Source organism: Macaca fascicularis, chromosome 13, assembly GCF_037993035.2.
Source record: "Macaca fascicularis isolate 582-1 chromosome 13, T2T-MFA8v1.1".
Classification (NCBI taxonomy): domain Eukaryota; kingdom Metazoa; phylum Chordata; class Mammalia; order Primates; family Cercopithecidae; genus Macaca; species Macaca fascicularis.
In genome coordinates, this window is record NC_088387.1 from 18283996 (window position 1) to 18295280 (window position 11285).

Genomic DNA, 11285 nt, shown 5'->3' on the forward strand with positions numbered 1-11285 from the left:
CCAGCCTCCACCAGGACATCTGGAAGCCACTCTTGCTGGCTTCTGTGGAGGCCGAGAGCAGCCTTTCCAGCAGGCCACTGGCTCTCTGGAGGCTCTTGGGGCCTATCCTACCTTCAGGGAACCTGGGGAGGAAGTGTCAGCTGACTGTGCTCCTGGGTCACTCAGGGATGCCCCTTTTCCTGCCCCAAAATGAATCCGAAGAGAAGAAATCCTAGCGTCTGCCAAACGCTATCACCCAGGCTTGCAGCATGAGCACATCCAAGGGGCCTGATGAGCAGCACCTGGTCTCCCACTGGCTCAGACACTTGAAGCTACTGAATTTACATGTAATTAAAGACTGGAGTGCAGACCGCATTTCAAAACAGACACTCGGTTAGAGATAGGAGGCCTTCCCCATCAGATGGTTTTGTTCTGCTTTTCCTCTGCATATGGTCCTTACAATTTGCCAAGGAAAGGTTACAGGGGCCACCATTGTTTAGTTGGAAGATGAGAAAGCTCAAGAATGACCTAACTACTGTCTTCAAATATGCAGAGACATTTATTACAAGGAGGGAACAGCTGGCTGTTTTCTTCTTAAACTGCAAGAAAAGGCAGCTCAGCTAAAATCCTAAAGTCCTGCACATATGGCCCTCCATGCTCAGCCCTTCTCCAGAGCACCTTGCAAATAGGAAGCAATTCTTGCCATAAAACCCAGGACTGCCTGCCTTTGAGAAGGAAGCTTAGGCCTTGACCTTGATTGAGGAAGGAAGCCCCAGTATCTATTTTAAAGAAATCTAGTAGGTTCTGCCTGGTGGTTGGCAGCCAGGACACTGACTTTATGGCAGAGGGGTACAGGATCCTCAGTGACGGACACCTTGTTCATGGCAGGTTCCTTTGCGTGGCTGATAAGTGGGTCATCAGAGCTCTGGCGCAGACGTGACTGAGGTGAACTCCTCTGAATAATAGAGGTTGAGAACATGGAAGCCTACAGCTATGAGAAAGTCCAGGAGGAGATGGGAGAAGCTGGGGAGGCTGGTGCTGCTGCTGAAAGACAGGCCAGAGAGGAAGAATGATAAAAAAAATTCCAGCAGGCCATTAAGAAAGAACTTTGAACAGCAAATGTCTAATAGGGATTGCAGCAGTGTGATGCAGTCCCCAACTTTGATTTCCTGCTCCACACAAGATCCTAGTGAACTGTCTCTATTTATTACTCCTTAGCTCCACTTAGTTCCAGATCCTTTCCTGAGAGTGGATTTGGTTTGGACAGAAGAGGGAAGGCTTATGTGGAGGTGAGCCCTTGGCTGCCGCCACCATTGTGGCCACCTGGAAAGGGTTAATCCTTGAGAGGAGAGCCCAGTGGCGGCTGTGCATCGCCTGGGACAGCCCAGATACCTAATTCCGATCAGACAGAAGCCCCTGATCAGATGAAAAGAAAAAGCAAAGATTCTGTCTGTCCTGACCGCCCTGCAGGTTGAGCTGCTCTGCAGCCAGCAGAGTGCCTGGCATATGGGAGGGACCCTGTGCAGCAGTCAGAGCTGCTGGCCCAACGGGGAGGAGGAGGATGGTGGGTAAAAGTGAGCACCGGGCCTTCCTGATGTGAGGTGAGGATGTGGATCTGGGAGGAAAGACAAATGAAGAAGCAGGTGGACAGCTGCTGGGGCCTGGGATAGAGTGACCCTTCTGCATTGCTTTCCTATTCCGGGGACCCGTAACTGCTAACAGACCAGGGCTGAGTCCCCAGACATCCTTCTTGTCTGCGGTTCAGTCTGTGCCATCCTCTCCAACTCACCTACTCTCTATTTTCCATCTGCACCAAGCCCTTGTGAACCACCGTTAAAAATGCTTCTCACTTCCAGTCCCAAGAGAGATGGAGAGCCGCAATAGAATGTTGCAGAAGGAGAGGTGGCTTCTAGCTGGGGATATGGGGGCTGGCCCTTAAGCAGGACTTTGCAGGATGGGGTGACATTTATTGCTATATATTCTCCTCGTGCTGTGCTAGGGGCTAGGACCCCCTACTGTTCCAGTAATAAAGCCCAGTTCCTGCCAGGTGCTTGCAGTCCAGGGGGCACCCAGGTGAGCGGCAGTCAGGGCCAACACTGTGTGGTGGCAGGGCTAGGGTGGGAGCCTCACATACATTTTTCTCATGATCTTCCCCCATGACCTTGGTGATTTCCTGAGATTTTTGTCAGTCCTTCCCGTTTTGCAAGTTGATCAGTTTGGCCCTTTGGTTTTTAGATTTTTATAGAAAGAACTTCTCTCATCCCTGCTCATATCCTTTCAGTTATGTTCAAAGGCAAATCTCCAACCTATTCCCACTCTGGCCATCTGACGTGTGCTGGGTCACGAGGGCAGGCTGCAGCCTCCCTTGCAGTTCCTTGCCTTAGACGCCCGTGCCAGCCCATTCAACCATCACAAACCCGCAGACAGAGCAGAAGGTTCCAAACAGTCTGCGCCTGCGCTGGACCACCCTCTTTCCTCCTTCCTTCAGCTGCCCCTCCTTCTGGACGGGTAAAAGCACTTCCACGTTTTCAGAGGCATGGAGGGAGCCGGAGAAGAGCAGACACTGACGCCACCATCGCTGCCTGCAGCAGGGAGACCACGGGCACAGTTTCTGTTGAAAGGGTTGACCAGCAAGCACTTCCTTGACTCTGTCCCAAAGCCTGTGGAAAGCCCTTAAATTTATGGTCCTTAAGGCTATTGTAAAGGTAAGATTTTTTTTTCTCTCCCCAAGTCCTACCCATCCTGACTTTTCAAGTTTGTGGTGTCTCTGATAATCTCTGCTCCTGTTCTTTGAGACCGTCTCCCTCACTCTCCACTCTCCAACGTGACACCTGTAAAGTCTCTTCCAGGGGTCTGTGGCTGCATTCCAGGTCTCTTTGCTCTGAGCTGTCTGAGGCCTCAGACTGTCACAATAAATCACATGGCAGGGATCTTCTCCAACATCATCCTTCTTCCTCCTGCTTTCCTACGAGAGTGGCAGGCTCAACATGTTTGTAGAGGACCCTCTGCGTGCAGGGTCTCAAGGAAATTTCCAATTTGATGCAGGGGAAGAAGGGAGAGAGAGATTAAAAATTGGTTGATGGCCACCATGTGCCAGGTGCTCCCAGTACAGTCTCAAACTCATGACATCTCCCAGCCAATGGATTCACCCCCTTAACCAGTTCCACCTGGAGCTCCATCTCCCAGACACGCAAAGGCCATGTTGGGGGGCTCTGAAGTCAGGTGCCTGCCGTTACATCTCAGATGTTACCGTGGGAAAGTTGTTTAGCCTCTTTGAGCCTCAGTTCCTTCACATGTAAAATGGACCTACAAGTTTCTCACATAGGGTTGCCCTGGGGCCAGGATTGCCAGATAAAACATAGGATTCCTGATATAAAAGTTGTGTGGGACATACTTATACTAACATGTTATTCGTTGCTTATGTGAGATTCAAATCTGACCGGATATCCTAAATTATTATTTATTATTATTTTTGCTAAATCTGACAGTCTACCTGAAGTTTAAGTGACACGTGGATGCCAAGGCTTGGCACAGGGCCTAACGCATAGGAAACTCTCAGTGAGTGGCAGCCATTGTTGTTTCTGGGAGTTCCTGGGAAAGTTATCGAGAAGGCTTCAAGGGGAGATGGAGAAGTTTATGGTTTGGTTGGAAATATTGCTGATCCCTTGCAATGTGCCAGGTATTCTTCGGGAACAAGGTGGGCAAAACATGAATAGGACAAACTTTCTGCTCTCCAGGGATTCCCTTGAAGGTGTGTCACAAACCCAAGCCAGTATGGTAAGTGTTATACATGCAGTACATACCTGTACCAAATGCTACACAGGACAGAGAAGTCACTCACCTGGCAGGGCGCTGGAGGCCAGAACTGCCAAGGAGGTGGGCAGGTCTCTCAGGCAAGCCTTTGGAACGTGGGGCTTGCTGGGGGTGGGCGGGAGGAGAGTTTGAGGTTCTCGCCAGGTGGTAAGATGTGCATGGCTGGCTCACGGCTCAAGGCCAGAACGAAGGCGGAGAGGAAGGTGTGAGGTGAGGCGTGTTGGTTGTCAGCAGGGCTGGGCCCATTTTTCATAGACAGTGGGATCTCAGTGTTCTAATTATGTTTTCTTTCTTTTTTTTTTTTTTTTTTTGAGACGGAGTCTCGCTCTGTCGCCCAGGCTGGAGCGCAGTGGCCGGATCTCAGCTCACTGCAAGCTCCGCCTCTCGGGTTTACGCCATTCTTCTGCCTCAGCCTCCCGAGTAGCTGGGACTACAGGTGCCCGCCACCTCACCCGGCTAGTTTTTTGTATTTTTTAGTAGAGACGGGGTTTCACCGTGCTAGCCACGATGGTCTCGATCTCCTGACCTTGTGATCCGCCCGTCTCGGCCTCCCAATCTAATTATGTTTTCTTTATTCCAGTTTTTAAATATATAAAAATGTCACTAGAATGCTTTTTTCTCTGGACCTCTTTGCTTCACATTGGGCTCTTCTGGTAAGTCCAGTAGTTCAATCAAGTCCTAGATGATGGTTTCTTTGTGTTCTCCATGCCAGCAGCCCTGACGGAGAGTGCAGAGGCTCCGAGAATCCACTCTTGCGTAAAACGTTGTCCTCTCCCGCCCCACGCTTGACTTGCTGCCTGGCAGCCCTTTCTCAGCTGGGCCATGTCCCAGTGGAGGGACGGGGCAGAAGAGGCCAGACAGCAGGCTGTGCCCTCGCTCCCTGCTAGCAGACGCGGCCTTGGCCTACTCTGAGCTCAGCAGTTCTGTTTCTCCTGGTTGCTGGACGCGGGCCATGGCATTTGCTGTGCACTCTGTTATCTGGAACTCTCGGCTCCCTTGGCTCACCCGTCTCCCGCCCTGCAGCATTCTACATGGCCTGCATTTGCCAGGCCCACCCCCTCATTGCCTGGGGAAACTGCCCACATGGCATTCAATACTCATAATACTCTTGGTGCGGGGAATGGAGGACAGGGGAGGGTACATAGTGACACAGAGCAGACATTACGAAGGAAACTTTGATATATAAGTAAGTGGATAAGGGAGTGTGCAAATACGATCATACACATGTGAGCCATATTTATGTAATCCCATATGCACATACATAAGCATGTATGCACACTCACAAGGTGGATGGATTACTCTGATTACTATGTTTTGGGAAAACCTCTCAAATCATGTTTTTCCTCTGCTCTCACACCGCAACAGCAATCATCAACGGAAGAAGACTTCTGTGACCAAATGTGTGGGGTTTTCCCCACACACCAAACAACGGACAGCAGCTGAGTGTCCTCCGATTCCGTTCCGTCACTGCCTATCAGGAGATAGCATCAGATCTCACGACTTAAGAACTCAGTCCCACAAGACTGCCCCCCACTTTCCACCAGTCTCAAGTCCAGGTTTTTGGAACTTCTGACTGACCCACTTCAAGTTGGGGTTCCCAAGACTCCCTCATTGGGTTCCATTTGCTAGAGTGGGTCACAGAACTTGGGAAAACTCTTAACATTTACAGGTTTGTTAGGAAAGATATTTTAAAGGATATAAATAAACAGCCAGATGAAGAGATACACAGGGCAAGGTCTGGAAGAGTCTGGTCCCATGGAGCTGGAGCAGCCACCTACTCGGCACATGGATGACTTCAACTTCCTGTCAGTCTCCACGTGCTCAGCTCTCTGAACACTGTCCTCTTGGGTTTTCTCTCTTTCCTTCCCTTCCTTCCTTCCCTTCCTTCCTTCCTTCCTTCCTTCCTTCCTTCCTTCCTTCCTTCCTTCCTTCCTTCCTTCCTTCCTTCCCTCCTTCCTTCCTTCCTTCCCTCCTTCCTTCCTTCCTTCCTTCCTTCCTCTTTCCTTCTTCTTTCCTTCTTTTCCCTTCCTTTCCTTTTCTTTTTTCTTTTCCTGTCTCTTTCTTTCTTTCTTTTTCTTTCCTTCCTTCCCTTCTTCCTCCTTTCCTTTCCTGTCCTGTCCTTTCTTTCTAATTTCTTTTCTTTTCCTTTTCTTTCTCTTTCTCTTTCTCTTTGTCTTTGTCTTTCTCTCTCTCTCTTTCTTTCTTTCTTCCTTCCTTTTTCTTGCTCTGTCACTCAGGCTAGAGTGCAGTGGCATGATCTCAGCTCACTGCAACCCCCACCTCTCAGGCTCAAGCGATCCTCCTGAGCAGCTGCGACCACAGGCAAAAGCCATCATGCCCAGCTAATTTTTGTATTTATTTTGGTAGAGATGGGGTTTTGCCATGTTGCCCAGGTTGGTCTTGAACTCCTGGGCTCAAGTGATCCACCCACCTTGGCCTCCCGAAGTGTCGGGATTACTGGTGTGAGCCAACACACCTGGCCCCTCTTGGGCTTTTATGGAGGTTTCATTACATGGCATGACTGACAACCATGTAGAAATGTGATTGGAAAAAAAGAAAATAATCTAAACCCAGCAAGACCTGTCTGTTCAGACTTTTCCTAGCCTTTCTGTGCAGTATTTCTTCCTTTAGGGCATGGGACAGGACCTACTCTGAAATGAGGGTCTTTTGGTCCACAATCAGATTAGAGTCCTGCCTTGGGCAGGAGAAAGGAGAAGAGGAAAAAGTCAGAGCAGGGATGTTGTCTCCTGAGGCCTAACGCTCCCAACATTATAACAAGGACTGTGGGAGTGATGAGCCAGGAACCACGAATGAAAACCTATGCATATGTATCATAACACCACAGGCACATAAGCAGAGAGAAAAATGCCTAGAAAGATATTGAAAATATATCCAACAAGGTATAAATGTAAATAGCCGTGGTTAGATTATGAGTGACTTCAATTTTCCCTTCCAATGTAGCTGTATTTTCTAGTTTTTCTGAAATGAATATGTATCATGCAATAAAAAATAATACAAAAAGAAAAAAGTTATTTTCTACAGTATCTCGTAGAAATCAGAGCACTGCTCTCGTGAGCATAATTTTATCAGTCAACCCAAGGGGGTGGCATGAGAGTGTGAAGTGGGGTCTGCAGCAGGCAGCATGACCACTTGCTGGCCGGTCTCCACCAGGCCCTCATCTCTCCTGGCAGCTGGTCTGGAGTCTAAACTAGGCCCTGCATCGAACTCTCTGGCCCTCAGTCTCCTCAATGTAAAAGGAGAGGATTCAGCTAACATCCCAGGGATGGCAAATTGGAGATGGTATGTGAGCTGAAACTTCTCACCGATTCCTTGGGAAAGATCCAGGTTCCTCACGAAAGACGGCCATAATTGATTATGATATCTGCTATGGCAACCCAGGGCAAGGGGTGCCACCAACCCTCCCAGCTCAGCAGGCAGCAGCAGCTCCGCCCTCCTGGGCTCCCCGACCTTCCTGCAGTGCCTCAATTATAGCTGTCATTGTGTTTAGCAATTATACAGTGGGAGCTCTGTTGTGTTTATTTTTAAGTTGCCAATACCAGAGTCTGGCTGGCATAGGAATAAATGAATGATGAATGGATTACTCAGAAAACAATTACTAAACGTGAATGCAATTGCTAAACAAAGGTGTGCAGTACTGGAGGCCTTTGTTTGGATGCATAAATTCTGCTTTATTACTCTACCATCTAAAGCGTGCCAGGTTGTAAAATTAACATTCATTGGAGATAAGAGACTATCAAACGCCGGTATCGTGTGTGGGTTTTAGCTAATACGGGAGGAGGGTGAGGATGGTGCTGTCATGGAGAGAGCACTGGTTGCCAGTCTGCCATCCATCTTTACCATGTTTGGACCCTCCTTTCATGGTGTAGTGGATAGAGCACCATCAATTGTGTGGATCCAGGCTGTGTCCCCTTTTGGCTGGGTTATTTTGAGCACATCACTTTAACTTCCTCAGGTCTCAGGCTTTCGTGTTTATCAAGGTCCCTTCTGGCTTCAGAAACTCCATGCCCTTGAGTTGGCTCTCAGCCTCTGCAGAACTCAGACTGGGGCTATTTTGATGGGAGGTCATTTGCACCTGAAAATTTGAGCAGACTTTGGAGACCCTCACGTCCTTCTCTTCCTCCCACATCTTGCACTCATCCTTTCTGAGGAGACTTGTGCCATGCCAGATCTAGAGGTGTCCTCCTCCCTTCTCCTCCCCTCCCTTCCCTCTCACTCTCCCCAATATCTGTCCTTTTCTCCTCTTTCCTTTTATCTATGGCCCTATTCCACCCTGCCAAGGGCCCCCATGTGCCTTCCTCTCCTCCAGTCCCAATGGGGAGTTATTCTTGTCCTTCTACCTGTTCCAGCGGGGTCCTCCAGAATCCTATCCCCATACCACCTCATCTCCTCAGGCCCCCAACAAAGGTGCTCTGAGCTGGCTCCTTATCATGGTAGCCGGTGGTGGCACCTCTCCTTCTGCCTAGGGACAGGCACCTGGATACTGTCTGGTTGAGAAAAAACAGCTCTGTCCAGCAGCTCCAACTACTATCTTCCAGTGTCTGACGCATGATGGTGGGAACTGAGCCATGTGCAGTGGCCAAGGGCTTCTCATATTCACAGGCTGTACCCAAGCCATCCACCCAGGACTGCAGAGGCCTCCTCAGAGGCTGCCACCCAGCCCCCACCCCAGCTTAGCTGGCCTCATGTTTGTCAGAGGTATTTCTGCATGACAGCGGCATTCTTTCTTTTTTAAGATTTTCTTTTTTTCTGAGATGGAGTCTCGCTCTATTGCCCAGGCTGGAGTGCAATGGCGCAATCTCGGCTCATGCTCACTGCAACCTCTGCCTCCTGGGTTCAAGCAATTCTCCTGCCTCAACCTCTTGAGTAGCTGGGATTATAGGCATGCTCCAACATGTCTGGCTAGTTTCATATTTTTAGTAGAGACGGGGTTTCACCATGTTGGCCAGGCTGATCTCGAACTCCTGATCTCAGGTGATCCACTCGTCTTGGCCTCCCATATTTCTGGGATTATAGGTGCCCAGCCTAAAATAGATTTTCAAGGCCCTCAAGGATGCTGGAGCAGGTTCAACAGCTGGGCGACCAATATCCTTTCTAGGATCCTCCTGGGAAGTGGCTAAGCCTCCAGCCTGCAGGGTGGTGTGAGTAAATGGGAGCTGGCAGGTGGGCACAGGGCTCCCAATCCCCCTAAATCCTGAGCAGGAGGGGATCCCAGAGACAGAGGGAACACAATGAGCACCCACCTGGCCTGGGACACAGAAGCTTCTAGAAGAGCAGAACACATGGCCCAGCACATGGCATTGTTTGAAGGCAATGAGAAAGCCCTGTCATGTGCCCACCTCCACCTGCTGCCTTGGGCCTTCCTGAGACATGGAAACTGGAAAGGCTTGTGGGCACGGTATGGATTTTTAAGTGGCTTGAGTGGGCAGGAGGCCCAGGGTTGTGGGGGAGGCCTCTTCCCCATTGGCGTTGGGCCCTTCCTCAGTGATTCTGCTCCCCAGCAGAAAGTGACCAGGGGCTCCCTCCCCACACTGGTGGCATGTGTGGCTGTGCTGCAGACAAGTTGAAGGAGCCACCCCCTGCATCCCTGCCGCAGGTCCTCCCAGCCTTGCTCTGAACTGGTTCAGCACTCAAACCTGCATTACTCATAGGTTGTGCCATCCCCTCTGCCTGGGACAGGAAGCAGAGCCTCCCTGCCATCGTCAGCTGATTGCCAAGCTCCAGACCTGAGCCTGACCCATGTGTTGCCATGACACTGGGGCTGTGGTTGTGCCCTTGTCGCAGAGGGAGAAGATGAGGCCTTGAGAGGCAGGTGATGGGTCCAAGACCACACCAGTGGTGGGTTGCAGGGCGAGGCTGGAACCCAGGTATGGCTGATTCAGATCAGAAGTTAACGCCTACACTGACCAGAGTCAAACACAGAGCTGGTGTGTCTCATAGAAAAGGCACAGATTCCTTGTCATTACAAACACTCTGGTTAATGCTCAGATTTTTGATATATCCTGCATGAACCATTTCAGCTCAAGGCACCGTGAGTCCAGTGTTAAAAATTATGCAGGAATAACAGTGACAGATTCTAGACTGAAGACCTGGATTTTAGTTGACTGATTTGCCTTTAGGTGTGGGCCAATGGGGGTGTCTCATGTTGGGACTAGAAATACGGGCTTTGGAGTCTGCCCAGACTCTCCTAGGCTTCTGTCTTCTTCTGGGAGAGAGGAAAAAGTAGCATCAGTGCTCTCACGGGGTGAGGAGTAAATGAGCGAATGTTTGTGAGATGCTCAGGCCTGCCCAGGGTGAACTATGGCTGTTAATATTATTAGTAGTATTAAATGCAATGGCCTGAGGCCAATCACTTAACCTCTGTAAGCTTCCATTTCCTCATCTGCAAAATAGGGAAAGAAAAAATTGCCACTGCACGTGATTGCTGCGAGGTTCAAAAGGAAAACCTCTGTATGCTGTAAATAATTACACCTGCCCTTGCAACCAATTAAAATGTTCTCCCTGCTTTCAATGGCTTGATGAGACACTCACTGTTTTCCAAGGCTGAGCATTACCGGGCATCGGCATGTAGTTTTTAAAGGAAGTGTCTGGACAATTGTGTCTGAGAATGCAGTCTCCTCTCGCTCTCAGCTCTCCTGAGTTGGTCTTATTCCCATGGGCTGCACAGCGCATTGTGACCAATGGAGAAGACACACCTTCGGAAGAATTTGCGGGCAGGGCCATTTTCAGCCTGTATGATGTCTTTGTGCAAATACAGAAGGGACCTCCTTCCCTGGGACATACAGAGAACATGGGCATGCATGCAAGCTGGATTTCAGCACCCTCCTCCCCAACTGACCATCTCCCTCCTGTGAATGGCAGCCCTGCGTGCACATAATCTGCATCTAGGTTGCAAACTTCAGTGTCCTTGGGGCCAGGCAGAGGGTGTCAGTGGATGTGAGTGGAGCGGCCTGGGTGTGAGGCAGTAGGAAGGGTGGGGACCACAGCCAACTGAAGCGCCCAGTCCAGGAGTTGCGGGAGCAGCTGCGACCAGCTCCAGGTGGCACTGCCAGGCGCAGGTCCAGGAAGGTCAGGCCTTTCCATTTATCTAGAGAAATCTGGATATCTACATAAAGTTTTCCTGCTTTTGAAAATTACTGTGCACGTCAGAAAAACACATTTTCAGGCAAAATATCATGTGCGGGTTGCACCTGCTCTATGCAAAGCCCAGTCACAATCAGAACCCTGACACCAGTGAGAAGGGAGGTGTCTCCCTCTTCCCTTCCTTTCTCCTTGTCTTCTCTCCTTCCTTTCCCTCCTTGACCACCTCTCCTGACCCAACCCCAGGGCCTGACATGTGGGCTTCCCACTCCCTGCCTCAGTTCTGTCTGCTCATGGCCTTCCCTCAGACAATCACACCACCCACTGAAAAACTCCTCATTGCCCACATCCTCCCTCTTTCCCCCAGATGCTGTCAACTCCCACCCAGCATCTGA